General features: G+C 40.2%; 1 protein-coding gene across 6 annotated transcripts in view; it reads left to right on the top strand.

Moving 5' to 3' along the window:
- LOC106091098 (protein cappuccino) overlaps window positions 1-21,511 on the top strand; it is a 321,527-nt gene that overhangs the window by 219,023 nt on the left and 80,993 nt on the right. The window lies entirely within an intron of this gene.

Genomic DNA, 21,511 nt, shown 5'->3' with positions numbered 1-21,511 from the left:
ACCTCGAACTATGATTTAAAATAGCTCTATAACTTCGATTCCAGTTCACTCGATTGATTTGAATTATATCTCTATACCTACATATAAACATAATTTTGAAAAACAACAATTTTTGTCGAAAAACGACGACGAAATTTGTTAATTTTCCTGCAATAATTTATTTTAAATCTCAGCGAACGAAAGTACAAAACTGTTGTTGAAAGGCACATTTTGCAAGTCGACATATTGTAACAACAACAATATATGCATAAGCGAGACAAAAAAAAACATTTAACCAGCCACCAAATGTGATTTTGCTGTATTTGGTAGTTGTTTTTTTTTAGTTTTTTTACTGTGTACCACCATTTGCAACATATCTAAATGTCTATATATTTGCGACCCTACAAAATAAACATAACAAAAAATCCTCTCAAGACGAAGATTATAACAATTGCGTTGCTTTATTTTACTCCTATCCAGTGCAAGACAGTTGTTCTGGATAAAATATCAGTGCAAAGTTGTACTGGTAAATTATCGATAACAGGCAATAACAGATAATTAGAAACGATTAATCGTGATACACCATATAGTACTACAATAAAACACAGCAAATATTGACTTTAGTGGATGCAACAGTGAATGGTTGAAATCAGAAGACGAGGCTAACGCAATAGTGGTGGAAGTTCTGAATCCTGACAATGGTCCGGTTTCTTCAAATTAATCTTCACCATTGTAAAGCCGCTTTGGCGGCACTAAAAGTCCTACTGATGGCAGTGGGATTTGACAAGGTTCTTATCCAGGAACCTTGGGTGTGTGGAGCAATGGTTCATGGACTAACAAATCCGGAATTTAAACTACTCAAGGGTACGGGGAATGGGAGATACAGAGCCTGTTTACTTGTAAAGAGTAGTCTTAATGCTTTTTTTCTTCCGCCGCTAAGTACTGAAGATTTAGTAGTAGCCAGCCTTGAAGTAAACAAGTCTCATTACTGGCTGGCTTCCCTATATATGGCACACGATTCAAAGACACCGCCTTCAAACCTTAAGTCGCTGGTTGAAGCCGCTTCTTAAGGGAAGAAGTGCCTCATTGTAGGAAGTGATGCTAATGCATATCAGCAGATATGGGCAAGTTCGGATGTTAACGAATATATTATAAGTTGCAATCTGGTGATTTGTGATAAATGGGATAAACCGACCTTTATTACCAGTAACAGGCAGGAGGTACAGATATTACCTTTGTATCGGAAGATATAAGTGGATGAATATGCGACTGGGAAGTGTTGGATGACCACAGCTTCTCTGATCATCGTTATATTAGTTTCAGCCTTGGATAAAATATTGCTAAACAGAAGAAAGGCGGATTGGGATAAATTTCGGCATAAATTCTGCACGTCTATCCCTTCTAGACCAGAAAAGGAAGTGGAAACTGCAAAGAATATAGACATAGTGGTCAAGCAGATCACGAAGGCCCTGACTGACTCGCTTCCTAGTGCCAAACCAAGCGGCAAACACCGACCGCCATGGTGGTCTAGGGAAGGACTGCAGAAAACACTTTAACAGAACACAAGCCACAAGAGCAACACAAGATTGGGACATCCATAAGACTGAGCTAAGAAAATATAAGGGCGAGCTGCGAAAGGCTCAGAACTAATCCTGGGTAGAGTTCTGCGGATCCGTGGAGGATACATCTGAGGGCTCTAGGCTAAGGAAGATTCTGTCCTCGAGACCTATTACGGTGGGGTATATTCAGAAGTCAGAGAATGTAGAGAAATTGTGTCTGAGCCGAAAATGCTTTGGGCGATAAGAAGCTTCGACTCCTTTTAGACGCCAGTCCCTGCTGATGTATCACCGTTTGAATTACAAGCTGTGTTTAATTGACTGGTTCCTTGGCTTATGGAGATATACTCTGCTTGTATCAGAATATCATATATACCTATGTGATGGAGCGACACGAAAGTCATTTCCATTCCCAAAACAGGAAAACCTTACCACACGAAGGTGAACGATTTTCGTCCTATTTGTCTGTCATCCTTTCATTAATGTAAAACCGACGTCAATCATGAAGGAGTTGGATTCTCTAGCCATCATCTCTACCGTAAGAAAGTTTATAAATAACTTACTAAAAAATGCATTACAGCAGGCTTAGGATCTGTGGATCTAAAAAGATGGGTCAGCTGAGGAACCCCTCAAGGAGGTGTACGTTCTCCTCTACGTTGGAATATAGCCATTAACAATATATTATTGTCTGTGGAAGAAAAAGGTGTAAAAGTGGTCGCATATACTGATGACGTGGTAATTGCGGTTAGGGGAAGGTTTCCCAGCACTTTAAGAGATATATTCCAGAAAGCTCTACGTGCAAGAGCGAAGTGGGCTACCGAAAGTGGTCTAGGTGTAAATCCGTGGAAGATAGAGGTAGTTCTTTTCGCAGTTCTTTCTTAACGCAAAATATCTGGATGTTTTGCTGGACAGGAAGTTTAACTTAAAATCCAACATTTTGGAAAGTGCAAGAAATGGAACTCTTGCCCAATAAACCTGTAAGAATGCCATTGGCAAAAGTTGGGGGTACAGACCGCGCGTCATGGACTGAGTATATACTGCAGTTGTCAAACCAATAAATCTATATAGTATTGTGGACTGGTGAAAGGCGTTCAAAAGTCAACCGGGTCCAAAGGTAGGTTGTTTGTGCATTGTGAATTTAATGCATCTATGCCCCTGGACATTGTCACAAGACAAATTTGCTGCGACCACTGCTGTGAGACTAAGGGAGCTTTCTCTTTGGTTTGTGGCGGCTACGGACACTGTTATCCTTCATAAAAAGTACTGTACCACTATCCCCGATAGAACCGATTGGAACTACGATATCCATGGTGATAGAAGTAACATAGACTTCTATACGAATGGTTCTAAACTAAGCGACCAGATGGGCTTTGGGGTGTACTCTAAAAATCTGGTCATATCGAAAAGGTTACCCGATCACTACAGTGTGTATCAAGGAGATCCTTGCAATTAAGGAAGTGGTGGAATGGCTAAGATATAAAGATATAATGTAATAACGACAACTGGCGTATTTTGGAACACAAAAACCGCCCTCGATTGTCGCAAATATCTCAACGAGATGGCTGAACAGTTCAAAATTCACCTGTTCTGGGTGCTGGGCCACAGATATGTCCCAGGGAATTGTAAAGCGGACGAGCTTGCGAGACTAGGAACTACCTTACACATTCCAAGGAATCTGGGATATGTGGGTATTCCTCTAGCGACATGTAAGCTAAGTTTTCAGAACCAGGCCCGAAGGATAAGGAATGAGAGATGGTCACAAAGAGGGGGCTGTGAGCATTGCCAAACTATGTGGCCTAATCAAGACTTGAAGAGTGCTACCACTTTACTGTCACTGGCTAGAATAGACGTCTCAGTCATTGTGTCCGTCATGACAAGTCACTGTCTAATCGATAGTTTCCAGTACCGACTTTTGCAGAAGCAGTGAGGACATCGAAAAGGAAGAGACTATAGAACATCTTCTCGCACTGGCAGACAGGAGGAGCTCCACTTTAGGTTATCATTTCTTTGAGAACTTGTCTAATTTGGCGGATGTGAACATTCGCAAGTTGTTGGGCTTTTAAAGCGATCTGAATGGTTCAAAGGTAGGAACTAAACCTACCTTCTTCTGTTCCTGTGATATCACAATGGACGAAAACGTCTACGTGAGTCTGATGCGACTTAAACCTAATATAACCTAACGGAGGCCACTGTAGTGCAGAGGTTAGCATGTCCGCCTATGACGCAGAATGCCTTGGTTCGAATCCTGGCAAGAAAAAATGTTCAGCGGTGGTTATCCCCTCCTAATGCTGGCGATATTTGGAAGTACTGTACCACTTGGTATGGCAGCCATGTAAAAACTTCATCCCATAGAGGTGTCGCACGGAGGCATGCCTTTCGGACTCAGCAATAAAATGGTAGTCCGTTATCATTGAGCTTGAAAACTTTGATCGGACAGCACTTATTGATTTGCGAAAAGTTTGCCCCTGTTTCTTAATGGAATGTTCATGGGCAAATTTGCAATTTGCATTTGCAACCTAACCTAACAGTGGACGGTTTGAAAATTTGATTTGATTTCAGTAATACTTTTCATGGATGTTTGAAGTCTTACAAGCTTAATTTCAGCCAAATCGGACAATAATGCGGCTAGGCTATATTTGAAATCGTACAATAGATTGGTATTTGGATTGCTCGTGGAAAAAACTAAAGAAATCGTGATCAGTATGTATGGGGTTCAAATCCCGCCTCGAAAATGAAAAAAACTGTTCTGCGGTGGTATTCAGCCATTTTAAAATTCAACCTGTTGAGAATAGGCAAAAAATGTTCTCTAATCATTGAGTTGAAGCTTTAATCGGACTGCAATTATTGAAATTAGAAAAGTATTATCTCTTCCCTAATGGAATTCTGTTGGGACAATTTATAAAATTGATCTTAAATAAAATATTGTTGTATAAGATTCCCTGGCCAAAAACCAAAAGCAAAATTCTATTTCGGTAAAAAATAGGAACTATATCAGGTTATAGACCGATTCGGAACATACATGGTTTGGATGTTGGATTCCAAAGTAGAAGTCATTCTGTCAATTTTCATCCAAATTGCGGAGCTCTAGAAGTATAAACGGGAGATCGGTTTAGATGGGAGCTCTATCACCGATTCAGACCATATTTGGCGTTTAGGGTCATAGAAGAAATCGTTGAGCAAAATTTCAGCCAAATCGGATAGGAATTGCACTCTCCAGAGGCTCAAGAAGTACAATTGAAAGATCGATTTACACGGGAGTTATATCAGGTTATGAACCGATTTAGACCATACTTGGCACAGTTGTTAGAAACAAAATACTTCATGCAATATTTCAGCCAAATCGAATAAGAATTGTGCCCATTAGCGGCTCAAAAAATCAAGATTCGATTTTCATGAAATTTTGACAGGTGGTAGAGCTTGACCCCCGCCGGTGAAAATAGGGTACTTAATTTTTTGATATCTGGGGGAAGGGGCCTCCCCCTTACCATAATTTTCTAAAACACCACATCCCAAAAATGGGTGCACCGATATAAGCGTAATTTTGTATGCCACCTTATGGCACCCCAAAAATACCACCCCCAAAAACCCCCCAGCAGCACATATTTATTTACCGATTGGGACAATATGGGATACAAATGAAAGGTATTTGGGAGTTAAATACGAATATGGTGCTCAAAATTGGATCCAAGTACATAGGAGGACGCCCAGGCCCAAAACCGCCCCATAAGTAGCGCCCAATATCAAAAATGGATCCATCGGCACAATATGGGTCCAAGTCCAAGTAACTAAGGGCCGCCCCATGCCCAAAACTACCCCATAAGTAGCGCCCAAAATCAAAAGTGGACGGATCGGCTAAATATAGGACTCAAACGAAATGTATTTGGGAGTAGAATATGAATATGGCTCTAAAAATTGGGTCCAAGTACCTAGCGAGCAGGTCCAAGTCTAAACCACCTCAAAAGTACCGCCAAAAAATCAAAGTGAACCGTTTGGGACAATATGGGTCTCAAATGAAAGGCTTTCAGGAGTAGAATATGAGTATGGTGTCAAAAATTGGATCCAAAATCAAAAGTGGAACGATCGGGACCAATTGGGACTCCAATGGAAGAAATTCGAGGGAACAGTTCGAATATGATTATCGAATATTAAAACTTGGGCAGCTCCAAAACCAATACCGTCCCATGTGGGCATACCAGATCAGCATGGAAGATCTATGACAGTAGAGTCGTCCTGTCGTCTTGCTGTTCAGCAGGGCATGTAGATCGCGACAATAAAGGACTCAAATAAATTGTCATTTGGATGTTAGCGTCAGTGGGTTCGACCCTATCCGGGCACACCAAACTGTCATGTAGGACCACAGAGAATGTATTATAAAGGACTCAAATAAATTGTCATTTGGATGTTAGCGTCAGTGGGTTCGACCCTATCCGGGCACACCAAACTGTCATTTAGGACCACAGAGAATGTATTGTACTTAGATGAAAGGATGTGTCAGGGGGCAATCCCCCTTCCCTTATCCTACAAAAAAAAAGGAATTAAAAATACTATATGAAGGGCGATTAGGATAGAATAGAACAGCAATAAAAGGTCTATAGCAGAAGAGTACACAATTTACCCTCAAATTCGGATCTTTAAAAATGTGGTAGCCCAAGTGATAGCTTTAAAATATGATTTTGAATGTAGATAACCAATACAAAAAAAATAATTAGTGTGGATCTGAACCATGCCCTTGCCCTGAATGTCTTGATAGCCATCTACAAAATTCTTGACATTTTGGGGCTCGTGTTCTAGGACGATGCTTATATTTTTAAGGGTCCGCCCCCTAAACTCCTTTCAAACAGGCCATGTTTGCCTACTATGGTTATGAATAATAGGTATTTGATGGTAGAAATCGAATTTGATATCCAATTTTGAGACCAAGTGTTTAAAGGTCGTTTCACCCCATAAGCCCCCTCTTAACCAATGGAAAATAGGGCTCAAAAAAAGAAATTTGAGAGTAGAGCACGATGCTTATATATATTCATGGCTAAGTGCGTAAGTGGCCGGCCCACCTTACATACTCCCCAAAATCGATATATTTGTGGATTATGGCAAAAAGGGGCACAAACTTGATATCTGTTTTAAGGTCAAGTGTTTCAGGGATGCCTCACCTCTTAAACTCCCCCTAAACCACACATACATATAAATGTAATATTACGCTCAAATGTGGTTTTTGGGAGTAGAGTATCAATCTGACATCCACTTTCGGGGCAAAGGGTTTGGCTACTCCAATTCACCTCCAATACCAAGAGAATGAAGTAGATCTAACATCCCTTACCCTATTTTCAAAAACGTAAGATCACGGAGATGGTTGGGACGATTTAAGCGAAATTTAGTTTGTTTATAATAACTCAAAGATAGAAATTTGGTATCCTTAAATAGGGTGAGATATCTAGGGAGGCCGAGACTGAAGCATGAATCTGATATATGGGGGTCCACCTCACCCCCAAAAATACCACCGTACCGGACATATTTACCGACCATAGCTATATACGGCTCAAACAAAAGGTATTTGGGGGTAGAGCACCAATATGATATCCACATTGCGGTGAAATGTCTGAAAAGCCGTATAAGCACCCCCAAACTGGACTTATTTCCTGACTATGCCAGTATAGGGCTCAAATGAAATAAGAGAGTGAAAGAAGGCGCAGCGGAGCTGCCCCTGTTCAGCTAGTACTAAAAAAACATTTCTGCTGATGATTGACAAGGCCTTGACAACCGGCACTCCGGTCTTTCCTTTTGCCAATAGATAGCAGTTTTCTTGTGAGATGCAAGCGAATTGGTACTTTCTTCGTAATTTCGCAAAATCGCATTTGGCAGAACAAAAAAAAACAAGTAAAAGCGTGCTAAGTTCGGCCGGGCCGAATCTTATATACCCTCCACCATGGATCGCATTTGTCGAGTTCTTTTCACGGCATCTCTTCTTAGGCAAAAAAGCATATAAGAAAAGATTTGCTCTGCTATCAGAGCGATATCAAGATATGGTCCGGTTTGGACCACAATTAAATTATATGTTGGAGACCTGTGTAAAATGTCAGTCAATTCGAATAAGAATGGGCCCTTTGGGGGCTCAAGAAGTAAAATAGAGAGATCGATTTATATGGGAGCTGTATCGGGCTATAGACCGTTTCAGACCATAATAAACACGTATGTTGACGGTCATGAGAGAATCGGTCGTACAATATTTCAGGCAAATCGTATAATAATTGCGACCTCTACAGGCTCAAGAACTCAAGATCCCAGATCGGTTTATATGACAGCTATATCAGGTTATGAACCGATTTAAACCATACTTGGCACAGTTGTTGGATATCATAACAAAACACGTCGTGCGAAATTTCATTCAAATCGTATAAGAATTACGCACTCTAGAGGCTCAAGAAGTCAAGACCTAAGATCGGTTTATATGACAGCTATATCAGGTTATCAACCGATTTGAACCATACTTGGCACAGTTGTTGGATATCATAACAAAACACGTCGGGCAAAAATTCATTCCAATCGGATAAGAATTGCGCACTCTAGAGGCTCAAGAAGTCAAGACCCAAGATCGGTTTATATGGCAGCTATATCAGGTTATGAACCGATTTGAACCATTCTTGGCACAGATGTTGGATATCATAACAAAACACGTCGTGCGAAATTTCATTCCAATCGGATAAGAATTGCGCACTCTAGAGGCTCAATAAGTCAAGACCCAAGATCGGTTTATATGGCAGCTATATCAGGTTATGAACCGATTTGAACCATACTTGGCACAGTTGTTGGATGTCATAACAAAACACCCAATCGGATAAGAATTGCGCACTTTAGAGGCTCAAGAAGTCAAGACCCAAGATCGGTTTATATGACAGCTATATCAAAACATGGACCGATATGGCCCATTTACAATACCAACACTAATAAGAAGTATTTGTGCAAAATTTCAAGCGGCTAGCTTTACTCCTTCGGAAGTTAGCGTGCTTTCGACAGACGGACGGACGGACGGACAGACGGACGGACATGGCTAGATCGACATAAAATGTCACGACGATCAAGAATATATATACTTTATGGGGTCTCAGACGAATATTTCGAGTAGTTACAAACAGAATGACGAAATTAGTATACCCCCCATCTTATGGTGGAGGGTATAAAAACAAATACGCACAAAAACCAAAAAGTTTTGAATACTTGAAATTTATTAAGAAAGTCGGAATAACTGAACATGACTTCCCACTGCGTAGATAGTGTGCGACCAACCATACCCATTGCTAACGACTGGTGTTGTTTGTGTTGGTGTACATACACAAGTCCTTTGGTACACAATCGCTTTTATTTTCACTTAGACTTGGTAAACTTTGCGTTTTTATTTGTCTTCAACTGTTCGGGCACTGGACATTTGGTGAGAATTCCTTTGTTTTCCATTGCTCCAAGTCACTGGGTCGTATCATTTTTGGGGTGCTTTAATTAAACATAACGCATCAATTAACTTAAACATGGTAAACAATGACTCCAAATGGCAATGGACAAGGTCAGCAATTTGTACTACATTACTACATACAATTGCTCTGTGCTTCAATTGTTCAATCCTTTTGGGAAACCAACAGGACCTTTTTCGTCAATGCTGGGTATTTAATTTACTCTAGAGATCTCTTTTGTTGTTTTGAGCCGGCACCAGTGATGCAACTTAAATTGACATGACTACCAACTTTAAAGATTCGAGCCAAATCATTGAACATATCCACAATTCCTTTGGCGAAATGATTTTTAAATAGATCCTTAACTTTGCGTCTTATTATTAAGGACAAAAATCTTTTAATGAGGAACCAACCATTAGCATTGAACATCTTTCAAAGTAAAGGTTCTATCAGGTGACATTTATATGTCATATGACATGCCATATTAAGCAACTCTGAAAGTTGTGCACATGGCTCGATAAATATGATACAGGCAAACGGATGTTGGAATAAATATAAAGTTTCAGTCAAATCAGAAATCGCGACGTTAATTCGGGAGATCGGTTTATATGGGAGCTTTATCAGATTATGGACTGATTTAGACCGTACTTAGCAAGGTTGTTGAAAATCTTACCCGAACATTTTATTTTACTACAAAAGTTGATGGACTGGCTGTAACCCCAACTGGCCGGTATTTTCATAGCAGGCAGAAGGCAAAGGTGTTATTTATACCCAAGCCCCCAAGGCTGGTTAAGCGTCACCAAAGGCCCACGAGCCTGTAAGTCATACGTCCTTTCCACTCAACACCATGGAGTAGGGAAGACTGCCATGCACGAGGTTGTGCATAAAATAGAAAACTCCTTTGATGCCAAGACGAACACATTGGCTGTATGCATTGACATCGAGGGGGCTTTTAACAATGTGCTGACCGTCACATTGATCCAATCCTTAGACCAGTACCGACAGGACCGAGTCCTTAGAGACTGGATAAACCATAAGCAAATGAACAAGTGAATTAATTGTGGTTCCCATGACATAAAGATGATCATCACTCCTGCCCACCATAAGTTACCTATTATTATAAAATTATAACGCAGACGATATTTGTAATACTTTCAAAGAATAAGGGTCCGAATCAACTATGCAGAAAGGCCAAGAGGTTCTTGGAGATGGCATACGACTGGGGTGCTAAAAGCCTAGGGGTCTAGAAAACTGATATCTGCCTGTTCCAGAGAAAGACGAACGAGGGCTAATTAGACGCACCCCCTTCCTCAACAGAACGATTTTGATATCCGACAAGATCTAATATTTAGCAGTGATCTTGTAAGTGAACTGGAAGAGTGACGGTCGGGAGCGTACTGAGATGGCCCACAGATGTTGGGAACTATGTAACATGGGGCCGAATACGAGGATAGTCCACTGGCTCTACACGAGCGTGATTAGACCAATACTCACTTAAACCACAGTTGTTTGGTAAACTGCGGTGCAGAAAAAGTGAAAAATTAAAATAATACAACAGATACAGAGAACGTGTTGTCTTGGCATAGGCGGAGACCCAATTAGATATCTGAGCAATAGCGATGAGAGAATGGATAGAGGATAGGAGCAGGTCACACTATCACGCCGACGATAGGAAACCTGGAGTGGAAGAGATTTTGAGACGACCCTTGAGATCGAGAACGAGGGTCTGCTGACAGCAGCGTGCTTTCAACAGATAGACGGACGAACATGGCTAGATCAATAATATATATACTTTAAGGGGTCTTATTTCGAGGTGTTATAAACGAAATGACGAAATTAGCATACCCCCATCCTATGGTGGAGGGTATAAAAACTTTAAATGCTAGTGCATCTATCGACAAGCTTATTGAGGATTCCCGAAAACCTATCGCGAGCAATAGTTAAATAAGAAATCCGTTAAATGTTTGATACAACACAGATGTTTAACGGAACTCCATTTCGAGTAATGGCTGAATAACAAATCCTCTCTCCCTGTTTTGTTTTATTTTCAATGTTTTTCACTCCATTTATTTTTGCATTGTTAAATTGACCCAGTTTTTCCAGCAATAAAGCTTTGTATTGGTTATTTTCGAAGAAATCATTAAATTTCGTAGAATTGTTCTTGTGTTGGCTTAAGTTGTTGGAGCGAAAACAATGTAATCCTTTAAAATACAAATGAACGGCTACTTTCTCCATGAATATATGCTCACCACTCATTCGGCGACATCCTTTCAGCAGTGTTTTGTATCGAACTACAGCAATATGCACTGCTTGTGGTTACGCTTCTCTACAGACCACCAGTGCTTGATAAATATTATGACGAATTATGGACATATGTTCGTTCCTTGATTGTGCGTATGTGAAAATCTGTATACATCCCGCCATTCGTCCACCTATTCGAGTTATTTGCTCATTTTTTCAACACTCCTTCAACCACTGCATGCAGACATTTTATTGACAAATAAATCCTGTTTTCACCCAGCGCTTCTTTCATTTCGTGGTCCGTTCACTGAATCATCGCCAGCAGACGTATTAGGAAGCAATGTTTACCCTTGTTTCCGTTTCCACTTTAACCGTCTTTTTCGGTTTGTCCTTCAGTTGGGGTGATGTGCTGCTGGTCACCAATGAGAAATATTTGCTTTTAAGCAGGACCAAAAAAAAAAAAAAAAGAAAAAAAGGATTGTGAAGCTACAGAGTAAACCGAGAATTTGCAAATGGTGGTATGTTCTCTCGGTTTATTTGCAATGAAGCGAAATGGAGCGTATGCAATCCAGATTGTGTAGCGGATGGCCAACAAACGAAAACAACAACCGCAGACAGTTACAATTTAGATGTTTGTTCATTTGTCTTCCACCGGATATGGACAAGAAACGACAATGTTTATCCAACACACTCATTTACAAACGTATCGCCTGGAAATGATGTCGTGATATGCCACTACAAAAACAAATTTCATTACAAGGAGCGATTATGCCATAAATATGAATATCAAATGAATCAATTCCCTCCTCTTTGTGACTGTTTCTGTTGCACACACTAGACAACTATAAAGGATCTCTTGGGAGAGCTGATCATTTTAAAAACAAATACAACAAGTAAAAGCGTGCTAAGTTCGGCCGGGCCGAATCTTACATACCCTCCACCATGGATCGCATTTGCCGAGTTCTTCTCCCGGCATCTCTTCTTAGGCAAAAAAGGATATAAGAAAAGATTTGCTCTGCTATTATTATATTATTACATGTTGGAGACCTGTGTAAAATGGCAAATCGGATAATTATTGCGACCTCAAGAGGCTCAAGAAGTCAAGATCCCATATGTGTTTATATGTCAGCTATTTCAGGTTATGAACCGATTTGAACCATACTTGGCACAGTTGTTGGATATCATAACAAAATACGTCGTGCAATATTTCATTCCAATCGGATAGGAATTGCGCCCTCAAGAAGCTCAAGAAGTCAAGTCCCCAGATCTGTTTATATGACAGCTATATCAGGTTATGGACCGATGTGAATCATACTTGGCACACTTGTTGGATATCATAACAAAATACTTCGTGCAAAATTTCATTCCAATCGGATAAGAATTGCGCACTCTAGAATCTCAAGAAGTCAAGACCCAAGATCGGTTTATATGACAGCTATATCAGGTTCTATACCGATTCGAACCATACTTGGCGCAGTTGTTGCATATTATAACAAAACACGTCGCGCAAAATTTCATCCCAATCGGATAAGAATTGGGCACTCTAGAGGCTGAAGAAGTCAAGACCCAAGATCGGTTTATATGGAAGCTATATCAAAACATGGACCGATATGGCCCATTTACAATACCAACCGACCTACACTAACACGAAATATTTGTGCAAAATTTCAAGCGGCTAGCTTTACTCCTTCAGAAGTTAGCGTGCTTTCGACAAACAGACGGACGGACGGACATGGCTAGATCGATCGACTTTATGGGGTCTTAGACGAATATTTCGAGTAGTTACAAACGGAATGACGAAATTAGTATACCCCCCATCCTATGGTGGAGGGCATAAAAATAAAATAAAAACCAACATTTATAAGAAGTAATAACCATATGGTTGTCATACTGAAAATCATATCTACGTATATGTCTGAAAATTAGATATGTATGTCTACCATACTTGAAATGGACGTAGAATGGGTTTATAAAACTTACCAACTGCAGACAGTTCCCTTGCGTCTAATATAAACCCACAGGGGACCCAAGCCCCTGCATGTGCTCCTCTTTCAGTGAGGTTTCTCTATACCTTCTCTTCCTATTACGTGCTCAACCTTATAACCTATCCTGTAGTGGTCTGAAAAGGAGCACTGGGTGGAGACTTTTAAGACTTTGAACATTTACGTATATCTTTTGCAACATTGACCAAAACACCGAACGAAAAATTGATGCTAACGGTGTTCATAGTAAATTTGTTCCAAAAAAATACCTGTGATATAAATGGTATTAATTTACGGGTTTGCTCAATTTTTCTTTCGGTGTAGACGTCGCTGACGAATTCGACTTAGATCGAAAGACATTTCGCTATAACTGCATATATGAACCGATACCAACGAAATTTGCAACTGTAAGTTGTTTATGACCCTCGATACCATTTCACGATATGATAACATTTTGTCCATAATGGGAAAGCGGCCTATCGGTAGCTGTCTACCGACCGATTTTCTCTTGGGAAGGTGTATACGAATGGCCAATTGTAATAATTATATTTAAAAGCTTTACTTTATATAATCTTTGTGCAATTTTATTTCCTTAAACGAACCATCGCGGGTTTAAATTGCTCATTTTAACATAGCAACAGCACATACAAATTAGCTTCGTTTGCAATTTTAGATCAAATGAAAAAAAAAAGAAAACTAGCTGCTAAACTGCGACTTCTAAACACGAACAACCTTGCAGATCTTTGAACCGGTTCCAAACTGGCGATTTCACCAGTTTTCAGTAACCAGTGAGCCCACTGATTATCCATATGACCGGTGATTTTTATATGGGTATGTTATACCTAGGTACCCCCCTAGGGATGCCCCCCAGGCATCCCATCCGAAATTTGGATACCACACACAAAATTTCGCTTAAATCGCACCACCCACCATCAAGATCTGGCGCGTCTGAAAATTAGAATAAGGGGGAGGGTCCGCCCCCCGTTCAGATATAAAAAAATTTAGTACCCTATTATGAACCATCCGTTAAAATTTCAAGAAAATCGGTTCAGCCGTTTTTGAGTCTATAAGGAACACACAAACAAACACAAATTGATTTTTATACCCACCACCGAAGGATGGGGGTATATTCATTTTGTCATTCCGTTTGCAACACATCGAAATATCCATTTCCGACCCTATAAAGTATATATATTCTTGATCAGCGTAAAAATCTAAGACGATCTGGTCTTGTCCGTCCGTCTGTCTGTTGAAATCACGCTACAGTCTTCAAAAATACAGATATTGAGCTGAAACTTTGCACAGATTATCCGATTTTGCTGAAATTTGGGACAATGAGTTGTGTTAGGCCCATCGACATCCTTCGTCAATTTGGCTCAGATCGGTTTAGATTTGGATATAGCTGCCATATAGACCGATCCGCCGATTTAGGGTCTTAGGCCCATTAATGGGGCATTTATTGTCCGATGTCGCCGAAATTTGGGACAGTGAGTTAAGTTAAGCCCCTTAATATACTTCTGCATTATCGTACAGATCGGTCCAGATTTGGATATAGCTGCCATATTTACCGATCTCTCGATTTAATGTTTTGGGCGCATAAAAGGCGCATTTATTGTCGAAATTTGGGACAAAGAGTTAAGTTAAGCCCCTCCACATATTTCTGCAATTTGGTCGAGATCGATCAAGATTTGCATATAGCTGCCATATAGACCGATCTCTCTATTTAAAGTCTTGGCCCCATAAAAGGCTCATTTTTAATCCGATTTCACTGAAATTTGACAGGCTGACTTATGTTATGCTTTTCGATATCCGTGTCGTATATGGTTCAGATCGGTTTATTTTTAGGTAAACTACTAAAAAGACCAATATTTTGATATATGCAATTGAACAATTACTTTTACTTTTTAGTATTTGGTCCAAATCGGAACATATATTGATAGGCATGAATTTTGCACCGGATTTTGACGAAAGGTGGTTTACATATAAACCCGAGGTAGTGGGTATCCAAAGTTCGGCCCGGCCGAACTTAACGCCTTTTTACTTGTTATATATAAGAAGATGCGCCTATTGGTTAAAATGTAAAAAATGAAAAACGTACCAAATAACTAGAAATGCTTTTCTAATGCTTTCGTTTGACTATAGCGAGCCGCAGTGAAAAAGCAAAGTGAATGCAGCAGAAACAAAACAAAGCTGAATGCTGCAAGTTAAGCGATTCAAATTCATTCATGTTGCTTTGGCTTGATTCCATTGCTTGAAATGTTTTCTTACCAAGTCAAGTTAAGCCCTTCTATTTCTTCTTTTTATACCGTCCACCATAGGATGGGGTATACTAATTTCATCGTTCTGCTTGTAACATCTCGAAATATTCGTCTAAGACCCCATAAAGTATATATATATTTTTGAACGTCATGACATTTTTAGTCAATCTTGTCATTTCCGTCAGTCTGTCTGTCGAAAGCACGCTAACTTTCGAAGGAATTTAGCTTAGCGCTTAAAATTTTGCACAAATACTTCCTATAACTGTAGAGAATGTATGAGCGATGTCTAGTGAGGAAACACTAGAACTACTCATTGATACACATTTCCCGGGAAATTCTCCAATGGACAACGTTGCGCCAGAAGAGGTTGTCACTGGTTTGCATTCGTCGGAGATTATGACGGAAATTGTGTCTGAGTCGAAAATCCTCTGGGCGATAAGAAGTTTCGACTTCTTTAAGTCGCCAGGCCCTGATGATGTCTCAATGGTTGAATTACAAGCTGTGTCTGATAGACTGGTTCTTTGGCTTAGGGAGATATACTCTGCTTGTATCAGCATGTCATATGTATATACCTTTGGGATGGAGCGACACGAAGGTCATTTTCATTCCCAAAGCAGGAAAACCTTACCACACGAAGGCGAACGATTTTCGTCCTATTAGTCTGTCATCCTTTATGCTGAAGACTCTTGAAAGGTTGATAGAAACATATATTAAGGCGAAGAACCTTGGAGATCGCCTGTCGCGGCAGCATCATACATATAGTAAAGACAAATCCACTGAAACAGCCCTTCACGACCTAGTCGGCTACATAGAGGGTTTTCTCGCTGTCAAGGAATATACAATGGTAGCATTTCTTGACACAGCTCATTTACTTCCAATAATGTAAAACCGTCAATCATGAAGGAGTTGGAGTTTCTTGGGATCAACTCTACCATAAGAAAGTTTATTAATAACTTACTCACTAAAAGATGCATTACATCAGGTTTGGGATCTGTGGATCTAAATAGATGGGCCAATAGAGGAACACCTCAAGGAGATGTACGTTCTCCGCTACTTTGGAATCTAGCCATTAACAATATATTATTGTCTCTGGAAGATAAAGGTGAAAAAATTGTCGCGAATGCTAATGATGTAGCAATTGCGGTTAGGGGAAAGTTTCCCAGCACTCTAAGAGATACACTTCAAGAAGCTCTACGTGCAAGAGCGAAGTGGGCTACCGAAAATGGTCTAGGTGTAAATCCGTGCAAGACAGAAGTAGTACTTTTCAGCAGGATATACGAGTTGCCTACAGTGGCACCTGTCTCCTTGGAAGGAGAGAATGTTCCATTTACAGAAAGCACAAAATTCCTGTGTGTTTTGCTGGACAGGAAATTGAACTTCAAATCCAATATTTTGGAAGAGAGCCATTGGCAAATGTTCAGGGTTTAGACTGCGCGTCATGCATTGGGTATATACTGCAGTAGTCAGACCTATAGTGCTATATGGCGTTGTGGTATAGTATATGACGCTTCAAAAGCCCACCTACTGTTCAACACTCAACGGGATCCAAAGGATGGCTTGTTTATGCATCACAGCCGCCCTGAGGACGACACCATCTGGTGCACTGTATATACATTGTGGCCAGACAAATTGCTGCGACCACTGCCGTGAGGCTAAGGGAGCATTCTCTTTGGTCATGTGGCTGCTACGGACACTATGTTATCCTTGATACAATTTCCAATGTTCCAGGCAGTGTGGATTACACCCTACCTGAGCCGCTTTTTGATAAAAAGTAATGTACCACTACTTATAGTATATATATATAGTATGTACTGCAGTTGTCATATCTTTAATGCTTTATGGTGTTGTGGTCCGGTGGACAGCGCCTAAAGAGTACACCTACTTTTCAATACGCAGCCAGATCCAAAGGATGGGCGACAACATCTGATGCACTGAGTTTAATGTTACACCTAATTTAGACTTGAATATCCCTGGTACTAGAAGTTACAAATACTTCTTTACGGACGGTTCCAATCTAAATGACCAGGTGGCCTTTGGGTGTGCTCTAAATATCTTGAACAGGTCATATCGTAAAGGTTACCCAACCACTGCAGTGTGTATCAATCCTTGCAATTAAGGTAGCGGTGGAATGGCTAAGATATAATGTCATAACGACGATAATCTTCTCAGACAACCAGGCAGCCATTAAATCCCTGGAGAACGTATTTCTGAACACAAAAACCGCCCTCGACTGTCCCAGATCTCTGAACGAAATCGTTGAACAGTTACAAATTGTGGAGGCCGGGCCGCAGAGATATCCCAGGGAATTGTAAAGCGGACGAACTTGCGAGACTAGGAACTACCCTACACATTCCAGGGATACTGGAATCTGTGGGTATGCCTCCAGCTACATGTAAGTTAAGTTTTCAGGACCAGATCAGAAAGACAATGAATGATAAATGGTCGCAAAGAGGGGGCTGTATTCCAAAACTATGTGGCCTAATCTAGACTTGAAGAGGTCTACCGCTTTGCTGTTACTGGCTTGAACAGTCATCTCAGTCATTGTGTCCGTCATGCCAGGGCACTGTCTTATCGGAAAACATGCTGACAGACTGAAGGTTGTCAGTAACGACTTTTGCAGAAGCTGTAGGGACATCGAAGAAGAAGAGACTATAAAACACCTTCTGTATGTGTGTCCTTCTCTGGCAGTCAAAAGGTGTTCCATTTTAGGTTCTCATTTCTTTGAGAACCTAATTAAGCGGATGTGAACATTCGCAAGTTTTTGGGCTTTTAAAGCGATCTGGATGGTTCAAAGGTAGGAACTAAAAGGCATCTTCGTTCTTCTATTCCTGTGGTATCACAATGGACGAAAACGTCTACGTGAGTCTGATGCCACTTAAACCTAAGCTAACCATGGTCTAAATCAGTCCATATTCTTATATAGTTGTCATATGAATCGATTTGACTTGCTGAGACCTAGACGGCGCAAAAATTTTGCATTTGTCGTTCTAGACGGCGCAAGTCCTAGATGGCGCAATTCTTATCCAGGTGCAAAAATTTTGCATATGTCGTTTTGGTATGACTTCCAAAAACTGTGGCAAGTATGATATAAATCGGTTCATAACCTGATATAGCTGCCATATAAACCAATCTCCCAGTTTGACTTTCTGAGCCTCTTGAGGGCGTAATTATTACTCGATTTGCTTGAAATTTTGGAGGTTATTATTTTTCTATGACTTGTACGGCATGACAAGTATCGGTCAATAATTTGATGTTGCTCATAAATATTTGAAAAACTCATTCAAAGAACTTGAACAAGTAAGAGCGTGCTAAGTTCGGCCGGGCCGAATCTTATATACCCTCCACCATTGATCGCATTTGTCGAGTTCTATGCGCGGTATCTCTTTTTAGACAAATAATAATAATTGAATAAGAACTGTTATCCTATTGGAGCTATATCAAGTTATAGTCCGATTTGGACCATAATTGAATGCTGATTGACATTGTAGAAGTCATTGTGTAATATTTCAGTTCATTCGGATAAAAATTGCGCCTTGTAAGGGCTCAAGAAGCAAAATCGGGAGATAGGTTTATATGGGAGCTGTATCAAGCTATTGATCGATTCAGACCATACTAGACACGTATATTGAAGGTCATGAGAGAAGGCCTTGTACAAAATTTCAGCCAAATCGGATGAGAATTGCGCCATCACTTGGCTCAAGAAGTCAAGATCCAAGATCGGTTTATATGACAGCTATACCAGATTATGAACCGATTTGAATCATACTTAGCATAGTTGTTGAAAGTAATACCAAAACACTACGTGCAAAATTTTAGTTAAATCGGACGATAATTGTGCCCTCTAGAGGCTCAAGAAGTCAAGACCCAAGATCGGTTTATATGACAGCTATACCAGATTATGAACCGATTTGAACCATACTTGGCAAAATTGTTGGATATCATAACAAAATACGTCGTGCAAAATTTCATTCCAATCGGATAAGATTTGCGCCTTCTAGAGGTTCAAGAAGTCAAGACCCAAGATCGGTTTATATGGCAGCTATATCAGGTTATGGACCGATTTATACCATACTTTGCACAATTGTTGGATATCATACCAAAACACGTCGTGCAAAATTTCATTCAAATCGAATAAGAATTGCGCCCTCTAGAGGTTCGAGAAGTCAAGATCCCAGATCGATTTATATGGCAGCTATATCAGGTTATGGACCGATTTGAACCATACTTGGCACAATTGTTGGATATCATAACAAAATACGTCGTGCAAAATTTCATTCAAATCGGATAAGAATTGCGCACTCTAGAGGCTCAAGAAGTCAAGAAAATGGGTCATATCGGTCCATGTTTTTATATAGCTGCGATACAAACCGATCTTGCATCTTGACTTCTTAAGCCACTAGAGGGCGCAAATTTTGGATGAGGTGTTCTGTAATGACTTCCAACAACTGTGCATGGTTCAAATCGGTTCATAATCTGATATAGCTGTCATACAAACTAGTCTGGGGTCTTGACTTCTTGAGCCACTAGAGTGCGCAATTCTTATCCGAATTGGCTGAAATTTTGCATAACTTGTTCTTGTATAACTACCAACAAATGCGTTAAATATGGTTTAAATCGGTCCATAACCTGATATAGCTGCCATTTAAGCCGACCTTGAATCTTGTCATCTTGTGCCTCTAGAGGTCATTATTATCATCCGATTTGGCTGCAATTTTATACAACGACATTTGCTATATAATAACAAAAAATTCGCCAATTTAGGGGTTCATTTTTTGTTTAAAAGCATAAATAGTAGTAGTTATTTTGTTTGTTATTATTTCAATTTATTCGAAAATTTTGCAAATTGTAGAAAGTTGGAAAACATTGTAAAATGACAGATACGGTGCAAAAAATTACTGCTGGCTCTTTTTCAGCACACTCTCTGCTATTGTAGCAAACATTTTTGTCGTTTTTACTAACAAATTTCTCTTAGTGTAGCTATTGTTTGCACACTCCACTATCCCTGCTCGGGCGCTACTGTAACGACAAGTTTCCACTGGGTGCTGGCATGTAGTTCACCGAGGGCAATGTTCATCACAGAAATTTATTTTATCTGGGACTTAGAGAGTGAACCTGTTTCGAAGCAAAAGCGCGCTCTACACCGTACTCAATAGTCTTTGGGTATGTAACGCACCTTAATCGCACAAAGGTGTTGATGAAGATCCACCTGGTCAAAGTGTTGTTCATGATAACACACACTTGCCCAACTTTTATAATTTCATTGCTATGGTTTGGATAGAAATCATTGAATATGATATCGAGCTGGAAATGTTTGAAAAGTCACTTTTGAATTTGGTTTTATATTTTTTTTTTTTTTTTTGGATTTTTACTTGATGAAGTCTTAAAGCTAGACGTTCATGAGTGTACGGTACTGTTTAGATCTCTCGCGAGGTCGTCAGAAGAAAGCGAGAGGGCACTCTGTTGGAACACAACGGACTTCGGATGCAATAACAGATGAGTGGCAAGGAGGCACACCCCAATAAATGGCATTGTTAACTCGGGTTCACGCAGCTAAGAGACATAAGAGCACTTGGGACTGGGCGCCGAGTGGGTCCACCATTATATGTTTGAGACAAAAAAGCACTCTTATATCACTCTAATCACTATGTTTGCACTCTAATCATCATGAGTGGCAAAAGCGCACACACCAATAAACGGCATTGTTAACTCGCGGTCACGCAGGCAAAGGGGCACTTGGGACTGGGCGCAGAGTGGGCACATCACTATATGTTTGAGGCAAAAAACCACTCTAAGATCACTCTAATCACCAGGTCTGCACGGCTTCTGGCTCCTTCGTTGACTGACTCTAGTACTATTTACGACACCCTTTTATATGCGCCCAACCTCAGCTTCGCCACTCTAATTTTGATAAAGAAATTGTTTGTGTCCCAAACTCGAATCCAGTTGTTTACGACTTTGGAATAGTAAACAACTCCTTGTTTTGTTGTTGCACTTTCAGTTGCAAATAACTTTAGCGAATCCAACTGTAAACAACTTTCGATGTTAACAAGTTCATG

Source organism: Stomoxys calcitrans, chromosome 3 (assembly GCF_963082655.1).
Source record: "Stomoxys calcitrans chromosome 3, idStoCalc2.1, whole genome shotgun sequence".
NCBI classification, from domain to species: domain Eukaryota; kingdom Metazoa; phylum Arthropoda; class Insecta; order Diptera; family Muscidae; genus Stomoxys; species Stomoxys calcitrans.
Note: the sequence above shows the minus strand (reverse complement) of the source record. Positions and strands in the feature narration are given on the sequence as shown.